This window comes from Crotalus tigris, unplaced genomic scaffold (genome assembly GCF_016545835.1).
Source record: "Crotalus tigris isolate CLP2741 ecotype Arizona unplaced genomic scaffold, ASM1654583v1 scf7180000018862.1388955, whole genome shotgun sequence".
NCBI classification, from domain to species: Eukaryota; Metazoa; Chordata; class Lepidosauria; order Squamata; family Viperidae; genus Crotalus; species Crotalus tigris.
This window is the reverse complement of record NW_024097242.1, coordinates 642,385-669,962: the sequence shown is the minus strand read 5'-3', so window position 1 is coordinate 669,962 and position 27,578 is coordinate 642,385. Positions and strand designations below refer to the sequence as shown.

The window sequence follows — 27,578 nt, the reverse complement described above, 5'->3', positions numbered from 1 at the left end:
TTATTTGGGCGGGGAAAAAACCAAGAATTAAACTTAAGATCTTACAAGACGTACGGGAAAGAGGAGGACTTAAGGCGCCTAATTTGAAATTATACTATGATGCGGTGGTTTTAACACTGGTTAGTGATTGGCTTAATTTAACAAATAAAAGTATACTTTATCTTGAGGGATGGGATTTATTATATGCATACTTAATTTATAACAAAAAAGTTGACCAAGCTTTTAAATCTCATATTTTAAGAAGTGCTTTATTGCGTGTCTGGAAAAAGTATTATTATAAGTTAAATTATAAAATACCAATCTGGGGGATTCCTGGACACGCGATAGAGGGGGTATCTATGGGTGTGAATTTGGATAGGATTTCTTATAAGGAACTACTTAGATTGGTAGGGAATGATTGGCAATTAAAACCGTTAGTTGAGTTAAAGCAAGAAAATATTGTACAATCTTGGTTTCAGTATAATCAATTGTTGGCTAGTGGAAGTTAGATCAAAAGGTTGGTATTACTTCAATGGATGAGAATTTGGTAAAACAGATTAAAGATCAAAACCAAGCACATATAAAGAGAATTTATAATGCTTTAATAGAATTGGATTCAGAAATGGATTTAGTTAAAGATTGTATGGTAAAATGGGCCCAAAATATTCAAGAACCGATTCCATTGGATATGTGGGAGGTAATTTGGGTTAGAAATGTAAAATTTACCCAGGCCCAAAATTTAAGAGAAAATTTTTATAAAATGTTTTATAGATGGCATCTGGATCCTAAAAAGTTGTCTTGTATATCCTAATTTATAGCCCAAATGTTGGAGATGTGGTAATTTGGATGCTACTTATTTTCATATCTGGTGGACTTGCAGAAAGAATAGCCCCATGTAGAGTGCAGTGCAGTTATCTACTGAGAATTTTCTAGGGCATAAGTGACCATGAACAGGGCCTCACAATCCAGGCAAGAGACACAACTGGTGCATAACACAAAGCTGAGCAAAGGCCCTCAGAGCCATGACTGTCACCTGCTCTTTGAGCAGGAATTGTGAGTCAAGGAGGACCCCCAAGATGCACACTGGATCTGTCTGGGATAATGCGACCCCATCCCGAGTTAACGATGATAAACAACTGGATCCTAAGGCCTCTTACACTCACAGCTATTCCATCTTGTCTGAATTCATCTGAAGTTTGCTGTTACCCATCCAGATCTATATAGCCTCCAGGCACTGAAAAAAGGGCAGCCACAGCAATGCTTGGACACACCAAGCTGTGTATCATTAGTATACTGATGTTATCTCGGCCTCTGGTGATGGATGATCTCACCCAGCGATTTCATGTAGATGATAAAAAGGAGAGGAGGAAGTACTGAGCCCTGTGGCATCCCACCAAGGAGTGGCTGTGAGCTGGACCTATTGCTCCCTATTAATACCAGTTGGGATCAGCCTTGGAGAAAGGAGCTAAACCACTGAAATACTTGCTATCCAGCCCCAAACTCCATAGCTGGCCCAACAGAATATCATGGTCAATGGGATTGAAAGCTGCCAAGAGGTCATGGAGAGCAAGGATGGATACATACCCCCATCTTGCTCTCACCAGAGATCATGCTTAGGTGTAACTAAGGCCTTTTCTGTCCCGTGACTTGGCCTGACACCAGGATGCATTTGCCTGAAGGCTTGTAACCTGCAGGGTCCACTTGGACATACAACTGTTGCTTGAACAGTTTACTCCCGGATATTTGGACCCCCTTGTATTTACAAGATTTCAAAAAGCTGTGAAAAAGTGCCTATTTGGGACCAGCTGATTATCACATATCTCCAAGTGGAGATTTTTATTTTACTCTGCATTGGTTTATTATAAGCCACTCAGAACTTCCAGAATTGGAGCTTATAGTATTTTATGGGGTTTTTTTTGTTTTACTTTGTAAAGATTTGTTTTCTTGCATAAGGTAGGCTGGAAGATACATAAAAGAACTTGTTTTTCTGGTTCTTAATAATGGCATACAAGATTCTTGGCACAGGATCAGTTGTGCAGATAAGAACAATGTAAAGTATGTCTGGGCAAAGGAATATAATAAGGGAGGACACCATTATGGAACAGTTAAATAAAATGTAAAGTATAAATCATTGTCTCATACCAGAGATGTGGCGTAGTTTTCCCAGGGTTAGATTTTAGACTTCTGGTTTGTTGAAAACATGAAGATCTAATATCATATGTAGAATGGGTTTTAAGGCATCTAATATCATCTGTTGTAATGGGTTTTAAGGCAATTTTATAAACAATTGTATGTATTTTGCCAACTATGACTAAGAAGTGTTAAAAAAAATACATTGGAAACGTAATCCTGGAAATAAGAGAAGAAGAAGCTGAATAAAGATCAGAAATGCAATGGCAACGCTAGCTTTTCTGGTGCTAAATTCAGATATTTGTTTCAAAAAATGAAGCTTCTTTAGGCTTTTTATTGAATCTTTTTAGTAGAATAGAACATCCCTGAGAGCAGGGGTCTTCAAACTTTTATGACTTGTGGATTTCAACCACCAGAATTCCTCAGCCAGCATGAGTTGAAGTCCACAATCATAAAAGGGCCAAGTTTGAAGACCCCTGTCTGACAGTATGCAGAATAGCTTTGTATCAACACTGAGTAAACTCAGCAGCTGATTTCACCACACATCCTTTTCTGGAAACTTTGACTCAACATTTCCACACTTTCTCCTTGAGCCATCCACTCCCCCCCCCCCAAATGCTATCTGTTTAACTTAGTGTTGATAGCAGGTCAGAAAAATGTTGGTGCAAGGAGAGAATAGATTGCCGGTTAACCATAGTTCGTGGCAAATTTGAAGAAGATTCGTATTCTGTTGGAATGTAAAGTTGGGAACTGGGGAATGCTCTGGAAAACATTGATCACTGAGTCGATGGACATTCCCAGTCATCCAGATAAAGTTATCTGAAACTTGACTTATAGCAACTGGACTTATTTTCTTATTGGCTTGAAACTTCACTGTTCATTGAAGCAGCTTCATCAGTTGGAGCAAGTTAGTTAGGCAAAGAGTCATCAGAATCTTCATTGACATATTGCCACATGCTTTGGGAAGGAAACTCCTGAGGTCAGTGCAGAAGGAGTTGATACATTCCAGGAACTTTCTGCCTAACTAATTTTCTTGGACTGATGAGACTTTTTGGACGAGCAGCGAAACATCACGAACCAACAAGAAAATAAGTCAAGTTGGCATGACTTAACTTCCAGACTGATCCTTGAGACACCAACTTTTCTTTTTCTTTGTAAGTTTAGAGATAAGAACTTGCTTGAGCTGGTTCCTTTGTTTTTACATTTCCATTCCCTCCCTAACTGGAAGGAAGGCAGAGAGTGGCATCAGGTGTGGTGGATGAATCTTTTAGAATCTTTGTATTTGGGGAGAAAAAACAGCAATTAATCAAAACCAGATGTGGCCGCTCTTTACACAGCCAGTGAGAACTGAATAGAAGGAAACAGTGATGGGTGATGACTCAGGGGCACAGTAGAAAGCAGTAGCAAGTTGCTCTGACTTCACAGGAGGCTTTTAAATGCAATTGATTCAGACTTCTTTGCAGATTAGCAGAACTTTCATACCTCAATATTCCTTTTGAGAAAAGTCTGCATATTGCAGGAAAAGTGTACGTGTGGTTGTTTTTTTTAAAATACTTGCAGTACCAAGGACAGCTCCAGTCTTAAAATTTAGTGCATCAGAGGAATTTTTCAGCTGGAATCAACCAAATGAATGGTTGCAATGCCTCTTGTTCCTCTATAGTTTATGGAATGGATGAGGTAATATTTTATGGACAGGCTGTAAAAATACATTTGAAGGAGAAGAATATTCATCAGCAGCTTGATTCACACGTTAAACCAAAATGTGCTTGTAGTTTGTAAGCCTTGTTTATGACAGTGCAGCTTTCTTAATCCTGGGTGCTCTCCAGAGATCTGGATGTCAACTCCCACAATTTCTAGTCCAGCCTTGATATTGCTGAGGATTCTGGAGTTGGTCCATACATCTGAAGGATGCCAAGATTAGGGAAGAATGGCATTATGTTTTGAAAACACCTAGCCAATGGGAGATTATTTAACAAACCGTTGTTAAGTTAAATATATTTATTTATTTATTTATGAGACTTATATACCGCTTTAAGTGCAAGCACTCTCTAAGCAGTGTACACCAGTAAGCAATGTATATATATATTTACATTGCCCCCAACAATCTGGGTCCTCATTTTATCTACCCCGGAAGGATGGAAGGCTGAGTCAACCTTGAGCCGGTGAGATTTGAACCGCTGACCTGCTGAACACAGTCAGCTAAAGTGGCCTCCAGTACTGCACTCTAACTGCTGCGCCAGTTAGATAGCATTATATCTGATCCCAGGCAATTTGAAAGAACAGAGCAGATTCCAATGTGATACCTGGACAATTAGATGCTACATTTGGTTGAGTTCAGGTTACTTGTCTGTGTAGCCCAATATTATCTATGCTGACTATCAATTATTTTCATGGCTTTAGGCAGATCCTTTCTGGAAATAATGGAGCTAACTGCATATGAATCAGATGTTCCTCCTCAGAGCTACTACTCATTCTGATGTAATGATTACAGGATGAAGATTTTGGAGATTCAGTTTCAAATAATTGCACTGCTATAAAGCTTGCTTGGGAATCTTGAACCAAGCAGTGTCTCTTGGTGTATTTCCTTTAAGGATGGTTATGCAGATAAAATACATTTCTTTGACAGAGGAATAACGGAATAATAAATATATAATGAAGTGTGAAACAAGATGAAATTTAATTTACAAATTAAGTTGAAGGGTTTTTTTGGGAGAGGAGGTGTTCTATAGAATTGTACATTTCAGCTGATTGCTGTTTTATCTGAAACAGAGAAGTTGTGAATGTTAAATGTAGCATTACATTATTCTACAGCTGCAATCTAAGGCAGGCCTAAATGGGAACTAGGACAGTGCAACAATTCTAAGTGAACGTGCTTTAGTAAATTGGGTTGATCTAAAAAAAAAAGCTAAGTAGGTCAGATATGGCTGCTACTATAATGAAAGATCACCAGGTCATCAAGCTGCCAAGGGTGAAAAAAAATCATTGTACCTCAGATCAAAGGTGATTAGAAAAGTAAGGGGAGGGTTTTTAACAATTCTAAATAATATAGAGAGGAGAGCATTTTGATGTGCTTGAAAACCTCCCCCCCTCCCCGCCCCAAGGGCACAGCACTATGGTAGTCTGAAGTGGAAAATTAATGGGGAAAAAACTGAGAATACTGTTTTTTTCCCCTTCTTTTCTCTGTCTGGCAAGGCCTAAGTTTCTTCTAAGAGAAAAATCTGGCATGGCAAACAAGGGAGCAAAATGTATGAGAAACATTCATATATTTTTCTATTTTCCCTTTCTGGGAAGTGGGAGAGAGAAAGAAGTGATAGAGCATAATGTAATAGAATGAGTTCAGGCCATAAGAAATTAAATGTATTCAAAACAGGAACAAGGCTAGGAGCCATTTTTTCTGCTTTTCAGCTACTGCCAGCAATCAGGCCAAATGTGCTGGACACTTGTTTCTGAATCTTCTTTTTTTTTTTATTGAAAATTTTTAAGTTTTACAAAAAGAAATTCCCTTCCCCAAACCCTCCCAACCCTCCCCTACCCTCCCCCGACCTTCCCAGAGCTGAATACAGGCTTAATTAAAAATTTTTTTTAAAAAAATCTTAAAACACATGTAAACCATAAGCAAATCTAAGTACATTAATTAAACAACTTATAAAATAGTTAACAGCAATATATAAAAAGGATACAAGAAGAAAGAAAAAAAGAAACAGAAAAATTCAAATAAAAAAAAGAAAAATAAAAAAAAGTTAAAAAAAATATCTATGAAATATCTTAAAGTTTAAATATAAATTATTCAAAAACTAAATAATATTTTTTTATATCCAACTTATATTGTATGAAATCTATCCATTTTTTCCATACCAGGAGGTATTTCTCTTGCGATTGATCTTTCAAGAAAGCCGAAATCTTTGCCATTTCCGCCAAATAAGAAACTTTTAAAAACCACTCTTGCAAAGTAGGCAAAGATTCCTTCTTCCAACATTGCCCTACTAACAACCTGGCCGCTGTAATTAAATTTAACATCAATATAGTCTCTTTACTATCACAATCAGAAACAATACCTAACAAAAACAATTGTGGAATAAATTTTATCCTTCTTCTAAAAATTCTTTGAATATTCCACCACTTTCTGAATCTTCTTAAACACCACTGCCATGTTGTCAGAACATTGTCATATCCCCTTTCTTTTCCTTCTGTTCAATCGTGTCTGATTCTCAGAGACTGCTTGGACAAGTCCCTGCAGTTTTCTTGGCAAGGTTTTTCAGAAGAGGTTTGCGATTGTCTCCTTCCTAGGGCTGAGAGAAAGTGACTGGCCCAAAGTCAACCCCCCCCCCCCGCTTTATGCCTAAGACAAGACTAGAACTCACAATCTCCCAGTTTCTAGTCTGATGCCTTAATCACTACGCCAAACTGATTCTTGTTATGTCCTATTAAGAAAAGAATGCAACCATGGAAACACCATAAAGATTGCAGTTCTGCCTTTGGTGTAAATTACTTCTGGGCAACAAACCACATATTAGACAAGGTGCCTGCAGTAAGACCTACATGATGAAGAGATGGCCCTGCAGCTAACAACACTGTGATGATTAGTGGTACCCCTCCCCCCACCTTTTGCACCATACCATACTCATGTAAAACATAGTGACCCCACTGTTTTTTTTAAGGAGTAATTGGTACATTCTGTGAATCAGAGATTTGAAAGGCTGCAATTAGACAATCTAATTATAAAATTAGAAACTGTTGCCCTATTTATCTTTGCATCTCTGCAGTTGCAAACACAGATATCTATAATAATGTGAAATGCAGAAGAAATGGAGCAGTTAGGGTTATAACTCTTCCCGAAGTCATCGCATAATTGATTTTTAATCACGCAGCCTCTGCAGCAGAGGATAATAATATGCACGATAGGGAATCTGCCATTCCTTCTATCCAATAGCCCAAGGATCACTGAGCCTATTTCTGCTGTTCAGACTGGATAGGGAAAAACTGAGATTATACATTATGTACAGTAGTGGCCAAAATTGTGGAAACCTTTTAGGAAAAGTGTATTTCTGAGGTGTGATGGCTAATAACACCACTTTTTTTGGGAGGAGTACCATAAAATTATATATCAATGGAAAGATAATTTAATCAAGAATGTAATGCAACAAAGTTTGTTCAATTATCTGTAGTGTATTCTATGAAAAGTTACAGCCAAATAACCAGAAAAAGGAAGCACAACTTGTTTAGGTTGATATCAGGTAGTTTTCCTTCATCTGATTGTAGCCAATGAGCATGAGTGTTTAGAGAGCCAATCAGGTGTCATCTTGTTTTGGCAATGAGCCAATCAGATCACAGTAGGATTCAGTTATTGATGTCATGTATTGAAGCTGAGAGGAGGACATTTGTCAATGTGTTATGTGATCTCTATCAAGTTGGTTGGGGTTTTTTTTGTGTTCTTTCATTTAGTGAGCTTGTAAAACATAATAAAATTGAAGTAATGGTGCAAAGAGTTGACTGGTCGCCCAGAAAGCGATGTAAAATAGTATTATTAAGTGAACAAGGCTACAGTTATAAACAAAATTAGAAGAAAAATTGGTGGAAACTTAACCAAAGGTGGCATTTCTACCATACACTATTCCCAAAAGGTTTCCACAATTTTGGCCACTACTGTACTAATGTAGTAAAATGCTTCATGGGCCAATAATCCTGCCTCTCCCATGGTTCGGCAAGCCTTTTGAATCCACTTCCTCACTTGGCAACCCAGAAGACTTTCCTGTCTGTGCCTGACAGGATTGCCCTTCTAGGATTCATCCTATAGGATCTGTTTCCTTGTGTTCCTTTTCAAATTCCCTTCATGTCACCAGCTAAGCCTATTAGGATGGAATAGGAGATGCTGATTGAAGGCACCAGTACTCATGCTTACATGCCACACTTTTCCAAAAACTTGCTGGTGTGTGGTGCAAAACATGCTCTAATGCTTAGTTTATGAACTCTGTGGTTCAAATTTAGAATATTGGCTTGCTTTTATATAAGAAATGATTTATTTAACTGTGTTAAATGTGCAAACTGAGCCCATTGTGGAGTACAATTCTCGAATGGCAACTGGCCTGAGAAAAAAATTGAAAAAAAAAAACAACCTCCTGCCTGGGTAGATTTGTCAACCAGTTCCCTTTATCTTTTAGGCGGTGGCTTCTTGTCATCTGGGAAGTAGGTATTATGTTTTCTGGCAACAGAACTATTACAAAAAAACCATGACCATTTGTTTAACTATCTGGCATGAGGTACGCAAAGGTGCTGAGTATACCTGGCAGACAGATGCATTCTGGTCTGCATTCCCATCTGAAGGTCTCTCCCTTCTGATTTGTATAAACAGGACTCAACTTGGATTCTGCAAGAGAAAAATCCTGCAGACTATCAGATCAACAGAGAGATAGAATCAAACTTGTATATCACCCTTTTGTTTATCTGTGGTCTGATTCAAAGCTATAATTCAGAAAAACAAATAGTAGGTAGCAGCTGCAAGATGAAGTCCCTGAACATTGACACAGATGGGTGAGTGTGTGTATTTGTGAGCAATGTGGGAGAAAAAGAGCTTGCTGAATGCTGTCGTCTATTGACCAATGATGAAACTATAATTTCTTGCAGTCCAGCCAACATAACTAAGAATTGTGCACCAGAAATATCTACAGACCAAGATGTTTGTTCCACTGCCTGCTTATATAACCCCTCTGTTCTTGTGACTATATTCATACCTGCAATCTTAGGAAAGGTGGGTTGGCAAAAGAACACTTTGTATAGAATTGACTATTTTGATTTTTGAATCTGCCTCTTATTGTCTAAGGCAAAAATATTAATGCTTGACTAGCATTTGCAATAGTTGGAGCCATATGTTTCCTGGTTGGGGAATTCTGGGAGTTGAAGTTCATGCATCTTAAAGTTACCAAAGTTGAGAAACACTGAAGTCAAGACTTCCCCCCACAGGTACACATCCTGAGTGATGATTTTTATTGAATTTGTGTCACAGCATGAGGTAGCAGAGCAGAATTCAGTTTGTGTGTGTGTGTGTGAGAGAGAGAGAGAGAGAGAGAGAGAGAGAGGGAGGGAGAACAGAGACAGAGAGACAGAAAGAGAGAGAGAGAGATTAGATAACCTTTATTGTCATTTTTTACTGTCGGCACAATGGCACACATTAAAAATGAAATTTAGTTGCTCTCAAAGTGTACACATACATAATACAGCATATGTATAGACTTACATCCTTACATATAAGTAACATATAAATATTAATCACTGTCCATCTTGAATACATAACGGAAGGAGGAAGTTTTAGAGTTCACAAGGTTAATACTGTATGGAACAAAACTGTGACTGAATCTGGATGTTCTGCTTCAGATATCACGGAACCTCCTTCCAGAAGGTGATAAGGAAGACAGATCGTGAAGAGGATGTGTAGTGTCCCAAACAATCTTACGGACCTTGTTCAAGCAACGCTTCTGTGCTATGTCCTGGATGGAAGGGAAGGAACTGCCAGTGATCTTTTCAGCCATCCTCACCACTCTCTGCACCGCCTTCCTGTCTGAAGCAATGATGCTTCCAAATCATACTGTGATGCTGTATGACAGGATGCTCTCAATCATCCCTCTGTAGAAAGTGGTCAGGACAGGGGAAAGAAGATGTGCTTTTCTCATGCGATGCAGAAAATGCTGCTGTGCCCACTTCACTAGTGTCTCCCTGTTGAGCGACCAAGCCAGCCTACTTGTTAACTGCACACCCAGGAGTTTGATGCTGGTAACCATCTCCACAGGTGAGTCATTAATGCACAGAAGAGTGTGGTTGTGCTTGCCTTTTCTAAAATCGACAATGATCTCTTTGTTTTTTTCTAGTATTTAAAACTAGGCTCTTTTCCTTACACCAGATGTGTTTTATACTTCAGTGAATTAAGTATCGTGACTATAAATATAAGTGAATGCAAATGACATTTCCCAGAAAACCTAATTAAGCTACATTAAAGTAGGTATCACGTGGGTTTCTAGGAAGAAAATAAATAACTGCGATACTGAGAAATACAGTTCTTAGAATGAATGAATCATTTTCATTCTTAGAAATTGACTGTTCCTTTTGTTTATGTGCTAGCTACTTAAATACAAAAGAAATCATTTAATTTCATAAGTTTGAGTATCTAGGCCACTCTTTCCCCAACCTTGCTCATTTAAGACATATTTGAACTACAAATGCCAGAATTTCCCATGCAGTAGAAGAGCCATAAACCCAACCCATAGAGGTTGCCCTCAACCTAACAACAGTTTTTTTAGTGACTGTTCAAAGACACAAAACCACTGAAAAAGTGACCATTATGACCATTTTACACACTTACCACCATTGCAGCATCTCCATAGTCACATGATCAAAATTCAGATGCTTGGTAACTGACTCATATTAATCACGTTGTAATGTCCTGAGGTCATGTGATCACTTTTTGTGACCTTTGGTCAAGCAAAATCAATGGGGAATCAGATTCACTTAACAGCCATGCTACTAATTTAAATAGCCATTCACTTAAGAGTTGTGGTAAGAAAGGTAGCAAAATGGGGCAAAACTTGTTTAACAACTGTCTTGCTTAGCAACAGAAATTTTGGGCTGAATTGTGGTTGTCAGTCAAGGACTACTATAGCTTTGGAGTATGTGGATAGAGATCAGCAGTCCCATTTCCTCTTGAGGAGTTGAAAATCAAAGGATAATTACAATTACAATTTAAATAAGAATTTTATTAAAACTAAAAAAAAGGCAATGATAGCAGCATTCCAGCATCTGAGGGGCTGCCACAAGGCACAGGGGGCCAGGTTGTTCACTTGATCTTTGTTTAGCACTCTGCTTCTCTTGTTGCCAGCCTCCATCTTGCTTTTTCCAGTCGTCTGGCTTTCTCCTCCTTCCAACTGTTGTTTCTCCTTGGATCTTTTCCAGGTAATTTCCCAGCTGTTCTGTTCTCTTTGCTTTAGCACAAAGGTTGTAATTCTCTGAAGGGTGGGACCAGAAGAAGCTGTTTCTTTCTTCTTCTTCTCCCTCCACCATCTGGGCTTTTAAATTGACCCAGAATCCTGTTTTCTTCCTTTTTTTTTTTTGGTTTCCTTCTTCTGCAGGTTTTAAAGTTCTCAGTGAATTCTTCTACCTGAAGACCTGCTTGTATTTGAAGCTGTATTAAATTCTGCTACCTGTTTTCTCAAACATCTGGAATATGTGTTTGTCTAGCAGGGAAGGATCTGTCTGAGTGAATGAGTGCTTGCCCACCCACTGCAATCTGAACCTCTTTAGCCTGAGGAAGACTGATTTGCAAGCTTTATTAGTTCAAAATTTCTCCTCTTCCTCCTCCTCCTCCTCCTCCTCCTCCTCCTCCTCCTCCTCCTCCTCCTCCTCCTCCTCCTCCGGCTCTGCACAACTGGCTGACAGCAATCAATGAAATTATATTAAAATACAAAACACATAAAATATGAACAAAAGGTAAGCATGATAGATCTGATGGAACGAAGCAAGGGGTTTCACCTCCCTCATAGATAGAACAAGAATTGTGCACCTTTCCTATGCAGCATCCATACATGTCACGAGAAAGTTGCACATTGTATCTGGCAGTGTTCAGAGGCCACAATTGCTTGAAGGAAGCCTTATATTAGCAATCGGGACAAAAAAACCTCCCACAATCATTGAAGAGAAATTATGTTAGGAAGGTTGATTGGCGTAGATGTCACAGAATCTAAGAAGAGGTAATGTGTTCACTAACAAGATATATGCTGCAAGTAGATCTGTGTAATACGAATGAATTTGACATATAGAGTTGTATCAGTCCTTTGAGGTAGTCAGACAAGAAGCCAAAACTATGAGTACTAACACTAGCTTATTGTAAATTTACAGTAACAGAATCTTGCAAGTGGAGCAATTCTCCCTTCCTTTACTTTTACTTTCCAGGAAACTGAGGAGGATCCTTTCTGCCATGCTTCATATGCCCCTTTTCCTTTGTGAGCCAAGACTTCTTTTATTTAGGCTTTAGCTGTCTTCCAATGTTATTTTCACAGCCCATTACATGTTGTGAGATTTTGGTTGTTTAATTTTCAGCATTGCCAGTGGAGGCTGGGTTGAACAAATGGCCCAAGATTGAAGAAACAGAGTGCTGGGCTGGGGTTCCCAAAACTCAAGAAAGTGGTCACAGCATTGTGTTCAAAGCCTCATCCTTTTGTATCTGCATGCAACATTGCCACATGTACGAAAGGAGTGAGGTTTCCATCACACCACGATAACTGCTTTCTTTTCTTTTCTGACTCTCTCCCCATGGCTGCTGCTGAAAAGTCCAGATTCACAAGGTAGTCTAAGATAGCAATTTGAGCTTGACTGGCTGGTGTCACCGTTGTGTTTTTCAGTGCTAGGGAGAGAAGTCATTTTAAAGATGCCCTTATGGAAATAGCATTAGGTAAAGGTAAAGGTTTCCCTGTCCAGTTATGTCTGAAGACTTGTTGATAGTCTTGTGGCCAGCATAGCTATACGTCAAAAGTGCACAGAACATTATTACCTTCCCACCAAAGTGATACCTATTAATCTACTCCATTTGCATGCTTTCGAACTGTTAGATGGGCAAGAGCACACAGAGTATTTTCTCAAATGGGTGGACTCTTATAGCCACAGCTAAGAAATAATTGGCCAGCAGATCAGTTTCCAGTTACTGAACTACCGATGAAGTTTCCACTCTGTATCAGCCTCATCCTTTGATGTGCTACAGCAGGGGTTCTCAACCTTGGCAACTTTAAGACTTGTGGACTTCAACTCCCAGAATTCCTCAGCCAGTAAAGCTGAGGAATTCTGGGAGTTGAAGTCCACAAGTCTTAAAGTTGCCAAGGTTGAGAACCCCTGTGCTACAGAAAGGGAAAGCTGTACTTGCACACCAGATTTCAAAAGAGATGTAGATCTGCAGATGGACTTTTGTCATTCGTGGAAGCATGGAAGTGGAAGGAAATGATCAGATTGTTCTCACTCACTTAGGATCTTTAATACACATTGATATTTCTGCAGTTATGTATGTCCAAAAGTTGGTTGTTGCATACGAGGTCAGTGCTTTTTCTGGCTTGTGCATCATATAAATACCACATAAGGGGAAAAATATTGGAGGTGACAGTTGAATATAGTGGAAGAGTCAAATCAGCTGGAATGTAGGTTTTCTTGAATTGTTTTGTGAAACAGCTAAAAGGAGTAATTCGGTAAAACCCAAATCTTTGAAACTTTTCAAATATAGGGACATGAGGTTTGTTAGGATTGGGTTGAACAGTGTAAGTTTCAGCTCTTACTGGATTGCAGAGTTGACATTACAGTTTACAAAGTTGATATTTCTTCATCAGCTTGCTTTTTGTCCTGGATCCACAGCTCTGGGGGGAAACAATGTGATGCTACTGTGGGTTGCTGTAACAGTAGCATAATAAAGCAATATCCCTTTGACATAGATTTGGACACTTATGACCTATATTAACTGGTGGAATTGGAGCACAGAGTAATAGGGGACTGCACTTTTTTTAAAAAAAATGAACTTTTGGCTTAGCAATTTGATTTGTAAACTCAAGGATAGCCATATTTCATAAACTGGAAATGTTTGAATATTCCATCCTTACCCAAGATAAACCTAGCAGCTGGAAAAATTGCTGAATTACCAGTGATGTACAACTATAGGACTTAGTTTTGATGCACAGATGGGTTCTTCAGCTGTGGTTTTCTTTTCATCGGAAAGGAAGGCCAAACCCTTGATGACAAACACCGTTCTGAATAATTGATTCAGTTTCCAAAACATTAAGCTTAAGCAGGCATGAAATGGATACAGAAGTACTTATGGTGGCATTTAATCAATGAATTCTCATTTGTATGTGCGAATTACATTTCATTTTTTGTTTTGCAGGAGATAAAAGTTCTCAGGTTTTCAAGAAAAAAAATAGAGGGAGGGATTCCTATAATTTTCTCAGCATTGATGTGAATGTCTGAAAGTAAACAAATATGGCGTCTGTTCAGATTTGTTTGCAGACTTGATGTTAATACAAGGAAGTTGTAGGGAAAGCAGGTATGGCTGGAAACAAGAATATGTGCTTCTGTTTTTTGTCTATATGTAGCTTTTTTGAGCCCTTGAACCCCATGACTATTCATAAATATGTGGACTGATTCATAAAGTAGTCTGCTGTTTTAACCTAATTCATATATTTTAGTGTAGGATAGAGCAGTGTTTCCCAATCTTAGCAGCTTTACAACATGTGGACTTCAACTTCCAGAATTCTCCATCCAGTATGGCCAGCTGAGGAATTCTGGGAATTGAAGTACACACACCTCAAAGTTGCCAAGATTGAGAAACACTATCCTTGAGTTAAAATTCAGGGCCAGATATTTGAAGACTGTGTGCAAAGGTGACTCAAGTACAAAAAGACATTCTTTCAGGAAAGAACGCAAAGTTTTGTCAACGCTGCAAATATTGTATATTCTTGCTTTTGACAATATGTAGAATTGTCTGGTAATTATGGGGTTAATACAGAGCAGAAGGGGGGTTGGGGGTAAAGCCCAGGAAAAAAAGAGGAAGAAAACATTTGACCTTCATACTAATTGGATAATGTGAGATATGACCGCTAATTTAGGGAGGGAACATGCTGATAATTTAACTGCTCAAAGGAAGAGAACTTAGATCCTAGCATCCCTCCGTCGTGCCTGTGCCAACATTTTGTAACAATAAAAGACTTTTAGGAAAATAAATGCCTGGAAGTTCTTTGGAATGTTTCATTAGCCGGAACCACAACAAGTTTGTTGAACAATTCTGACGAACTTTGTTTATACAAAGGAAAAAGAAGCTGAAAAAAAAATATGATCTTCATGTTATAGACTTGCTCGTTTAATCACAAAGTTCATTATAATAATAAATTATGTTTTGGATTGTGTCCTTGGGTTGGGATAAGCTTACAACAGCAAATATTCAAGATAGTTAGGGATTAGCCTCATCATTTATATATTTCATATTTAAGATTTTGTGCAGGGCAATGACTTCTGAAAATTCAAAGCTGTGCAAAAGAGTGCCTTGAAATCTAGATCAGTTAAAAAAAAATATAATGTTTCAAATGCTGTTGAAACAATTTCATAAGGAAGCTGGCCATTTTAATACTGTTGTTTCTTGGTAAAGCAAAATAATTGTAGTGATGCATTTAATACTAGAGAATCTTGCTACTGTACCTGCCTTTTGTACCTTTAGTAAGTTCAGTTTAATTATTATCTAATTATCTCTACTCTGTACGGCATTCTTGTACCGAAACCTCTCAAAATGATACACTTAAAACCCAGTGCAAGTCAAAGAAGAAAACATACTTAGAATTGTGGCAAAGAAAATGGCAATATGCTTTTAGTTATATTAAATACTAGCTGTACCCAGCCACGCGTTGCTGTAGCTCAGTCTGGTTAAATGGAAAAGAAAGAAAAGAGAAACCGCACGTTTGTAATATGTTTAATTTCACAATGCTTGTGGGTATACAATATTTTTTGTTGTTCCATTGTCTGTACAGATATAGAGATTGTCTGAAATCATAGCGTGTGTTGCTTTTACGTCCAACAGATGGCACTGTTTTTCAAAAAAGCATGTTTTTACCTGTCACAGGTGTGACATCTATATAATATAGGTATATACAAACACGTGCGTATCTGAATGCAACGTTGTATCAAAATTTCAAACCAATCGGTGAAGAACTTTCGGAGATTTAAGATTTTGAACAAACGAACATTTACATTTTTATTTATATAGATATATTAAAATGTGGGAGTAAGGGCTAGAATAAGGAAAGAAGTAGGAAGCATTCTTTCAGCCTTTACGGCAGGCCCCGAAAACAGACTCTGCAGAAATTCTAGGAATGCTACTTTATTGTTTATTATATGTAAAATATAATAACAAAATCATAAAGGTCTGTCCAAGTTTCCCTCTTCCCTTTCTTACCATATTTATAAATAAATAAATAAACCTCTCCTTTCTGATACTGAACCTCACTGAGTCAGGGTTACTTTGAGCTTCTTTCTCTCACTTCCTTGTATTTCTGGACTGTGCAATCACTTCTTCAAGTCTCTCGATAATATGTCCTTGTTAATGGTTGTTTGCTTTTCTGTTTTGTATTTTAGCTTTTACGATAAAACAAAATAAATATACTGAAATAAATTGAGTTACCTTTTAAAAAATTGTCTGATGTTGAAATAGAGGTCAATCCTACAGACAAAATACAAACTATGTGATATAATACAGACGTCTCTGTTGGGTTAATCAGTTATCCTGACATACATAAAATCACATCATCTAAAGCAGAGAAGTTCATATATGGGTTTTTATCTATTCTCCAAATAGCTGGTAAAGAGCTTGATCTATAGAAGAAAATAATGGGCCTGAAAGGCAAAAGAAAGAACAGGTGAATCAAAGTACTGATTTACAACTTTTCTAGGTTCTGAGTCTTTTGTTTATTAAAAATTATACCAAAGTGGGAAAATCTGTGACATTAGTATGGAAGTTGTGTGGTAACTTCTTTTGGGGGAGGGACCTGTAGATATGTTTAATGGCTTGCCCCTTCTCTGAAGCTGTAGAAAAGCATTAACAAGTTTTATATATGTGTAGATAGAAAACAATTTCGGAATGTTGGATTTTCTGTATTGTATCTAAATTACATGGACCAGGGGTAGGCAACCTTGGCTCTTTTATGACTCGTGGACTTCAACTCCCAGAATTCCCGAGCCAGCGTGGCTCAGCATGGAAACCTCTCCCTTTCCCCTCAGCATGGCTGGCTCAGGAATTCTGGGAGTTGAAGTCCACGAGTCGTAAAAGAGCCAAGGTTGCCTATCCCTGACATAGATGGATGGGCATCACTCTCACAAAGAAAGTATTAGCTATTTTGGGGAAAAACAATTAGAAAAACATTTTCAGAGGTTGGCTTTTTCTTTTTCTTTTTAAAAAAATCAGGATATTTCACTCCCTACCAAAGATGGAGCTGTATCTCAGTGCAGTTCATTGAGGAGTAAGCAGGACTTCCTAGGGCTATTGGCAAAATATAGATACAGACGGTCTTCGACTCGCCACCATTTGTTTAGTGACTGTTGGAGTTACAATGGGATTGAAAAAAAGTGATTTACAACCAGTCCTTGCACTTATGACTGTGACAGCACTCCCACATTCAGATGATCAACATTTGGATGCTTGCAACCAACATGTATTTATGACAGTTGCCTAGTCCCAGGATCATGTGATCACCATTTGTGACTTCCCAGCTGGCTTCCAACAAGCAAAGTCAATGGGGGAAGCTGGACCAGCTTAATGACTGCATGATTCACTTAACTGCAATGATTCACTTAACAACCAGGGCAAAATATACATATATCATAAAATCAGGCATAACATTTAATAGCCTTACTTAGCAATGGAAATTCTGGCCCCAATTTTGATCGCAAGTTGAGATAGACTTCAATTTATGACCACAGTAAAGAGAGTGGCTAAAATTGGAACAGAATAGACCATTTAAGAAATTATAATTTGATCCATTGTCAGAACAGAACAGAATAACAGAGCTGGAAGGGACCTTGGAGGTCTTCTAGTCCAACCCCACCTATACCAGGGACCTGCAACCTTGACAACTTTAAGACTTGTGGACTTCAGCTCCCAGAATTCTATGCTGGCTGAGGAATTCTGGAAGCTGAAGTCCACAAGTCTTAAAGTTGTCAAGGTTGCCCTATACCATTTCAGACAAATGGCTGTCCAGTCTCTTCTTAAAAACTTCCAATGTTGGAGCACTCACCACTTCTGGAGGCAGGATGTTCTACTGATTAATTGTTCTAACTGTCAGGAAATTTCTCCTTAGTTCTAGGTTGCTTCTCTCCTTGATTAGTTTCCAACCATTGCTTCTCGTCCTGCCTTCAGGTTTTTTGGAGAATAGGTTGTGGCAGCCCCTGAGATATTAGAACACTGCTATCATGTCACTCCGAGTCCTTCTTTTCTTTAAACTAGACGTAGCCAATTCCTGCAACCTTTCTTCATAGGTTTTAACCTCCAGCCCCCTAATCATCTTTCTTACTCTTCTCTGCACTCTTTCCAGAATCTCAACATCTTTTTATAATGAACTTCAGTAGCACGTGGCAGCATTTCAAAATGGTTCAGAAATGCTGTATTTTTGGTGGTCCCCCAGAGGCCATGCTAAAGATAAATTCTCACATGCAAAATTAATTTTGCTCAGATGTGACTAGAAAAGCTGGTCACAAAGGGTGTGTGTGGGGGGGTGAGGCTTGGGGAGAGATCCTGAGGATATCAGCCAGAACAACAACAATGCTAGCAAGGGAATGACAACATTGGCATGACCATTGGACAGCCCCATGGCACGAAAAAGGCCATGTTTGCTATGTCCAGCAAACAAATGTACTTTGCTAGGATCCCTGGCATACTCAAATGGAATACTGAAGGGTTTTTTTAATGTTCCCTTTGACACACAACTATAGCCAAACATGCATAATATGTTCTCTTGCTTTGACTGGCAGGGGTGCAGCTGCTGACCAGGCTAAAGTGGAATGTAACCTTTTCTCTTAAGAATTGGCAGTGATGAGACACATCTCCTACTGCAGTAGTTTAAATTTGGACATGAGTACTTCTCCAGTATTTACAAAATTCCTATGGCCTCCTCATGAATATTTTTTTTCATAGATATACAAACATGTTTGCGTGTTTGTTCTCATTGTGTAGAGTGCAATTCCTCACATTCTATAAAAGCAGATTCCATGCACTAGAGTGTTCAGACAAAATTATTCTGCTCTTGGAAGCCTTAACAATCTTCAGACTGCAAAATATAATCCTGTTTCTCATTCACACACCCTTTGTACAGAATTCATCTCACGTTGTAATATCCATGGGCACAGTCAAGCATTCCTAAAGAAATAATGCCATAAAAATATTTTCTTTTGAATAAGACTGGCTACAAAACAATGCATGGAAAACAATTTGCCAAGATACGAGGGCAATTCGGAAATAAACCTCCATTTGGTTATCAATAACAGACACTTGTAGATACAGAACCTTTATTATACACATTAGAAAACTACTACATTACATTACTTTTTGACATAATCATCATTCAAATTGAGGCATTCGTCATAATGTCTTACAAGGTTTGAAATTCCTTAGTAGTAGTCGCTTGGCGCCAAATCTGGGCTATGGGGTGTGTGTGTGATCAAAAACATCTCAATGGAACTGCTTTAAAAGTTCTTGAGTGCATCTAGTGATGTGCGGGTGAACATTATTGTGAACTGACACCACACCAGAGATGGTGCCATAGAAAATCCTGTCAAATGTGAAGATGCCAAAGGAGTACTGCTAGTGAAGTTCCTGGAGCGTGGTTCGACCATCAATTCAGAAGTCTACTGTGAAAGGTTACGAAAACTCAGGCCATAACAAGCGTTGGGCATGGTGACTTCCAGTGTGGTGTTGGTTCACGAGAATGCTCGACTGCACACCGCTAGATGCACCCAAGAACTTTTGAAGCAGTTCCGTTGGGATATTTTTAATCACCCCCCCCCCATAGTCCAGATTTGGTGCCAAGTGACTACTACTAAGGAATTTCAAACTCTATAAGACGTTATGACAACTGCCTCAATTTGAATGGCAATTATATTGAAAAGTAATGTAATGTTGTAGTTTTCTAATGTGTATAATAAACATTCTGTATCTGTGAGTGTCTGTCATTGATAACCAAACGGAGGTTTATTTCCGAATTGCCCTTGTACATTTAGCTCAGTTGTTTGGTGTAGCTGAATTATCTTGGAGGTTATCTTGGATTATCTTGAATTTTTTTGGTCAGACAAAGTCTCTGCTTTAGTTTATGAAGCATAGTAAGATAGATTTTTATTCAAACATCACCTACCCCAATGTAGGTGTCAATCTCATTGACTGGGGAAAAAGTGTGAAATATTTCTAAGGAAAACAAAACAAGAGGATGCAAAGGCAATGGTACCAGTCTTGTTTGAGTCCAGAATGCATCCCTGGTCACATCTAAGGTGTTAGAAGATCATTGCCACTTTTCCTATTCTATTTTGGAGTCCTGGCTGCTGAAGAACTCAAAACCCAGGAGTGCAAATCTCATATAGCCATATTCTTTCTTCACCAGGTTTCAGAGATATGTGCTTGACTCACCCATGGCCAAGTCACAGATGAATGCAAGTGTGTATGACATTAACCTTAGGTCAAGGTCACCAGCAATCTTGCCTGCGAGATTCAGGAATATGGTGAGGAGTCAGAAGAGGGGACCGGCACTAAATTACTGGACATCTGGAGAGGTTGGATTTTAATTTCCACTCTGCCTCAACTTCTTAATCCACTTCCAACAACCTGGCTGAGAGAAGAAGAGGACCCTCCCTTGATACCTTATATGAGGTAATGCAGTTTATTCTCCCTCATTGTCAAGATCTTTTATAGAAATTAATTTACTCCTTGCATAAAAAGGTGCAAAAATATAATAATGGAGCCAAGAACTGGACCAGTATTACTAACAAAATCTATCATGTGGATTTTTTTTCTTTTAAGCATTGTATTTTTCTGTCAATTTTCCTCCCCAACTTTTCCATTTAGCACTGCAACAGCATAATATCTGGTTCCCACATAGATTTTTATGTTTTGCTGCTTTACATGTATTTTTTGGAAAGTATGCATGTATTCCTTCAAATCTTTGCATCCTTCTATAAGTGACCCAGTTCTAGCAACAAAGCTAAACCCTAACCCCTGGGTTCATTAGGGGAGGGAGGGCTAAATAGTAAACCAGAACTTTCTTGGAAAAATAAGAAACTCAGGTTGAGACAAAAAAAAAAAAAAAGTATCCTAACAGAAGCAGAGTCTAACCCTCCACTCTTTTGCACGGAGGAATCTGAAAGTATGCTTGATTTCCACCACAAAAATAGACTTCCAGACCATGCGGTCTGTACTTGTGTGGGTGGCAGGCAGCAAAAACGGAAGGTAAGTAACAGAATGGGTTTGCTGGAATGGCAGCTGAGCTCCCAAAGTTCCTCAGAAAGACATTCTGGCTGTGGTCTAAACCAGTGGCCCCCCCAATCTTTTGGGCACCAGGGACCAGTTTTGTGGAGAGGGGTTTTTCCGTAGTCAGAGGGAGCATAGTTTCACATGCTGCCTGCCTGTTTCCCATGGGTGGGGCTTTACTTAATAACAATACTAATACTAAAACTAATAATAATGTTGGAAGGGACCTTGGAGGTCATCTAGTCCAACCTCCTGCTCAGGCAGGAAACCCTATACCAGGGGTAGGCAATGTTGGCTCTTTTATGACTCGTGGACTTCAACTCCCAGAATTCCTGAGCCAGCTTGGCTGGCTCAGGAATTCTGGGAGTTGAAGTCCACGAGTCATAAAAGAGCCAACGTTGCTTACCCCTGCCCTATACCATTTCAGACAAATGGCTGTCCAGTCTCTTCTTAAAAACTTCCAGCGTTGGAGCATTCACCGTTTCTGGGGGCAGGTTGTTCCACTGGTTAATTGTTTGCACAGTCCGGTTTCTGGCATGCCGCAGACTGGGGCCACATCACAGACCAGGGATTGGGACCCGTGGTTTAAACCCAAAACTTTGCACTCAGAAACCTGTCACGGTGAATGAACCACATGAACCTGTTTTCTTTTCCGGGCTGATCTCGTCAGATAGTCATGAGCAGGATTGTGCTTTAAACACTTGTAACTTTCATGCTTTTATAGCTTTACTTGGTGGAACAATTATGTGTTGTGTGTGTTGTCTGTTGTTTGAGTCTCGTACAATTCTTAAGATAATGATTTAGCCAGAATTTTTGAAAAGCCAAGGAGAAAACAAATGGGTAAAAGATGGGCACTTTGCATTTTTCCAGCTTGACATGATTTCTAGAAAACTACTGCCCTCTGCTGAGTCACAGAAAATACGACTGGACAAGGCCTGATCAGACCAGCCTTTTCCTCCAATCAGGCATGATCTTAGCAGTCAGCCCAGCTACAGTAGTTACCATTCCAGATCCATTTGTTCTCTGAGGTAGATAGGCGTGTTAAAAACAGAAATGTGATAAATAAAGTTTTTTTTTTTTGTAACTTGCTGAAGTTCACTTGCTGAAGTTTTCTTTGTGTGAAAGAACAACGAGTAATACGGTTCACGGTTCTCTCAAAGTGTTCGCTCTTTAAAATTGGTAGAAAATTTAATCTTGGGGACTTTCATATAATCCCTAATTAACAATAGATTGTGACAATAAAGCCAGAAAGGAGCAATAAAAAAAGGCAAAGTTGAAAAACAATGTTGAATTAATATACATGTGTATAGAACAGGGGTCTCCAAATTGGCAACTTTAAAACTTATGGACTTCAACTCCCAGAATTCCCCAGCCAGCATGGCTGGCTGGCTGAGGAATTCTGAAGCCTTAAAGTTGCCATATTTGGAGACCTCAGGTCAGTGGTGGGATTCAGTGGTGGGATTCAACAGAACCAGTAGCTAATTTTTTGTTGCCCAGGCCCAGAACGGACTTCTGGAAGCAGCATCCCACACAGAGAACCGGTTGTTCACATATTTGAATCCCACCACTGCCTCAGGTATAGAACATTAACCATTTTCATTTTTCTTTATTTTTCTTTTCTTGATTCCCATTCCCTCCTTTTCATTGCTTTGTCAATTTACCATGTCTCCTGCTGCGATCTGCTTGCTGAACAGAAAAAAAAAATAAAAAAATAAAAAAACACAAGGGAACTAATGCTTGCTATCTATTTTAAGGTGGTTAATGGTGAGTGGATTTTAATGTGAAGAAACTGTAAGCTTGCAGGAAGAATGTCAAAACGACCACACCCTGTTTTACTGGAACCCACAGAACAAGGGGCATTCATTTCTCTGTACTCTGAAAATCTCCCTTATGTTACTGTTGCCTATAAAACAAGCCCACCATAACTGCTGATTGCCAGTCAATCCACCCACAATTATTAATGCTAATTTGCTTAAGAACCTAATTTTTTCCATTAAAAAATAGTCTCCTGTTTTTAATCAAAGGAAGCCCTTTCAGGACATTTTCAGTTCCTGAAGGTCTAATAACACAAGATAAATAGCTTTATAAGTCAACCCATAATTTAAACCTATATTAGCTAATTCTGGAATTTCACTAAAGAGGTTGCATATTTTGAAATACTAGGTTAGACCATGAGGCACATTCTACATACATATACTACAGCTCACTACAAAGCACTATATATTTATAGCTCATTCACACTCAGTTGAATATGAGAGTCGTATGAAAAAAAAATATTTAGGCTTCTCTAGGCTCAACATTATATTTAAAAATTAGAACACTAGAACCAACATGAATAACATTTATGTAAAGAGGTCTGTGGCCTTATTTATTTATTTATTTATTTATTTATGAGACTTATATACTGCTTTAAGTGCAAGCACTCTCTAAGCGGTGTACACCAGTCAGCAATGTATATATATATTTACATTGCCCCCAACAATCTGGGTCCTCATTTTACCTACTCCGGAAGGATGGAAGGCTGAGTCAACCTTGAGCCAGTGAGATTTGAACCGCTGACCTGCTGAACACAGTCAGCTAAAGTGGCCTGCAGTACTGCACTCTAACTGCTGCGCCACCTCAGCCTTGATATTTCCATTTTATTTATGCAAGATACCAGCTAATAAGAATCCTGATAGTAATATTTTCCAATATATTTAGTATTTTGCGAATTGATTTTCAGGGTGGAACAACTGTACTGACCCCCCACAAATCCTAACAGTGCTATCCACTAATCAATCAAATGGATCTCTTTGAGGAAATTAATGTGCTAATTTGCAGAAAGAAAATAGGGAAGTTGCATACCCACCTGCGATGAATATTCATTTGAGATTGCGATCAGCAACTTTCTTGTGTCAGGAGCTTACTTTTTGTTTTTTGTTTTTGGTCTTCTAAAGCAGGGGACCCCAACCTGTGGCCGTGGCCACTTGGTCCTGGGCCATGTAAAGGGATGGCCAGTGCACGTGCACACGGGCATGTACTCACTCCCCACACTCACGCTAGCACCGCTCTGAGCATCCCACCTGCGCTAGCACCACCCCGCCCCAAGCGTCCCACCGGCACTAGCGCCACACCAAGCATCCCGCCGGTGCTAGCGTCGCCCCGCCCCAGAGTATCCCACTGACATTAGTGCTGCCTATAGCGTCCCACCAGCGCCACCCCATTTGCAGCACTTGTGCCTGTGCAGTCCCATTTGCATGTGCTCAATTGCTCACGTGTGGCCATTTGCATGTGCTCATGTGCTCACGCATGGCCATTTGTGTGTCTGGGCACATGGGGCTTATTTTTGCATGTGCATGCACGCAGCCCATTTGTACCCATACATGTAGCAGTGCCTGCCTCCCTTTCCAGGCCGCCAAATCAAAAAGGTTGGAGACCTCTGTTCCAAAGGCTACAGAGGATGTGAGCTACTAATGTCCTGACTACACTGGGAGTACGTGGAGCCACAATTCTGGCCTGGTTCGAGAGATATATGTGGATGATTGGCCATGGTTTTTACTCTCCTACTAGATAAACCTTAAAAAGACTGGCTCTAAGCAGCATTCCAGTTATATGTAGATACAAAACTAAGAGGCAGAATGGTAAGAATGGAAAGGAAGTAGATATTTTGTTTGAAGTTTTTTTTTTTAATTTCTCTTCCCCTCCCCTCTCTCGGCAAGAAGCATACCAGTACTTCTTTCTCCTTCTTGATTTTCTTCCATAATGATGAATTGAATTAGAAGCTTTTACAGGTTATTTTTAATAAGATAAGATTTATGCAACCTTGAAAAACCAGCTGTGAGAGACTCAGCTATGCTTTCTATCTACTGAAAAAAAAAAGAAAAAACTTCTTTCTCCTTCTACCTGCCCCGTAACAGCTACCCTATGAAGTGGATTGGGCTGAGAAAGAGTGACTGATGCAGAGTTACTCAGCTGGCTTTCATACCTAAGCTGGGACTAGAATTCATCAGCACTTTCACCACTACACCAAAATGGCTCTCAATTGTTTTATTTTTCCCCAAAGAAGGATTTAAGGAGAAAGAAAGGGAAATCTATTTAGAATGTTACTGGCAGCCTGTACCCTCAAATTTAATACAGCATTAGAACATGGAATACAGAAATGTGTATTTTTCCAATGATATCAGATCTGAAATCACCCTCCACCTCCAATATTTGAACTTACTCATTCAGGGGAAGGCTATTCTCTTCAGTACTGTCTTCATGCAAATGCAGTATCCACTAATAGAATTCCCATTTTTTGTGGACTGGATTTTGGGGCACCTTATTGGTTCTCATCCACTCAGTGATCACCCTGGGCACTGATTCAAGTTCAATCATGAGTTGGTATCCATTCCCCAGCAATTTAATCATTTTTCCTCCACAGGAAGAAAACAAATTACCCCAGAACATAGAAGATAAGATGTGAAGGATTTGCAGAACAGTGTTTCCTTCAGTTTAGACTTGTAGTATTCCTACATTTAATAAGTGGCTGGTGGAATTTGGCTGTATATCATAGCACCTGTGTCACTGGGCCAAGCAATGCTACTATTATAAATTGGTCTCAGGGCAGATATAGCATCCTCAGAGTGCAATATTCTCAGTCTCTATTGCAGGATATTGGCAGTATAAACAGCAGCCAAAAGAGCATAATTTCTCTGAAAATGTCCCTTTAAAAAAAAAAAACAAATTGTGGAAAAATAGGACTGGGTATAATGCAAACTGCTACACCAAGTTTGTATGCCAAGATAGATAACAAAATCATACATCGTACCATATTCCTTTTTCATGCCAGAAAGTACCTATGAGAAAAAAATTAGAAAAGCAACAAGAACTTGGACTTTTGATCTCACCACCTTGAGCAAGGTGTCCCTCACCTGACAGATATTTTTAACCAAACCAGGAAACATACTGGAATTAAAAAAAAGTTCCGTGATATTACATGATGTTACATAACATGCAAAAACATCTTTAATTGCTTACTAAAGTGCTTATCTTTTATTGCTTACTAGAATTTTGAATGTTTGTGTTTATAACATTCCTGGTGCAAATGTCAAAGTACTTACGTTTAATCTCTCACCTGCAATTCAACTTTCCTTAGCCTATTGCCCTGTGTTACACTCCTTCTCTGAGAATTACTAACCAGCAATTCTGGTGGGCGTTTCAAAAATGGTTAACCTGCTTGGGCACAAAACAGAGAGAAAAGAAGGTGTGGTAAATTTTTATCAATCTGATTAACATTTATTTTTGGGTCCTTGCCCACATCCAGGCAAATGGAAACACTTGGCCAAACCCAACCACCATTTTACATTTCATAAAATCAGTTGAATTTATGTATGTAAATATATATAACATCTATTACATGATTTAGAGGCTGCTCCCCTCTAAACATCTCTGGGCAGGTTACATTTTAAAAAGCAGGAAACAAAACAAATATATAGATCATACGTCCAGAATACAAACCATGCATAACAAGTAAAACATCCACAGAGATTCAAATACCACTTTACCCCAGGAGTGGGAGAGAGATTTGGTTTTCAATAACTCTTTGAATATCATCAGGGTGGAAGCCATATGGATCTACCATATGAATTACAAAGAAAAATAATTTGGCATCATAATTAAGGCAACATACTAGAAACTATAAGTCCTAATCCTATTTTAGGCTCAAGGTCAGTTGGGTCACTCTCTTTCAGTGGAAAACCACTTCTGAAAATCTTTCCAAGAAAACTGCAGGGACTAGTCCAGGTAGTTCCAGGAGTCAGTGCTGACTGGAAGGCAAACATTATCTATCTATCTATCTATCTATCTATCTATCTATCTATCTATCTATCTATCTATCTATCTATCTATCTATCTATCTATCTATCTATCTATCTATCTATCTATCTATCTATAACTTTGTCCAACCCACTGCTCAGTAAGAATCCACTAAATCAGTGTTTCTCAACCTTGGGAACCTTAGAAAGTATGGTCTTCAACTCCCAGAATTCCACAGCCAGCACAAATACTGAGAATTCTGAGAGTTGAAATCCACATCTTAAAAGTTCCCAAGGTTGAGAAACACCACACTCTTTTAACCCATAGAATATATGAATTGAACAAGTTATAAGAATGCCTCCAGGACTCAGAAGCTTTCTTGTATATTGAGAACTCCAGAGGCTATCATACTGTTATGGGGGTGGTGCTTGTTGGTGTTAAAAGTCAGGTGGGACCAAAGACTATAGCAGGCTCAAGAAAGATTCTGCAATCGTTGCTATTCATGAATATAATAGTGCCTTTTATTTTCAATGCACCAATCCATAGTTTTCTTTGATCATTTCATGTAATCTCTTTGTGTGAAAGAAATAGGGAGATTAGGTTTCTCAAATCAAAATAAAATCATTTTCAGTTGTCATCTAGAATGATTAAAAAAGCTGACACCCATACAATCAGACTATCTGACTGA

At 38.9% G+C, this 27,578-nt stretch overlaps 2 long non-coding RNA genes across 4 annotated transcripts in view; both read left to right on the top strand.

The window, feature by feature from the left end:
• The window catches only part of LOC120314197, a 67,866-nt gene that overhangs the window by 11,313 nt on the left and 28,975 nt on the right, over positions 1 to 27,578 (top strand). For 2 of the 3 annotated variants that reach the window (XR_005558369.1, XR_005558368.1), the window contains exons 1-2: positions 9,825 to 9,889; positions 20,253 to 20,518. This is a non-coding gene — a long non-coding RNA (uncharacterized LOC120314197). Of the gene's footprint in view, positions 1 to 9,824; positions 9,890 to 20,252; positions 20,519 to 27,578 lie in introns of those variants that run through there. The other variant, XR_005558370.1, reaches the window with a different exon arrangement.
• Positions 7,668 to 9,626, top strand: LOC120314198. The gene is made up of 3 exons (XR_005558371.1): positions 7,668 to 8,637; positions 8,731 to 8,854; positions 9,478 to 9,626. It is a non-coding gene; the product is annotated as an uncharacterized LOC120314198 (long non-coding RNA).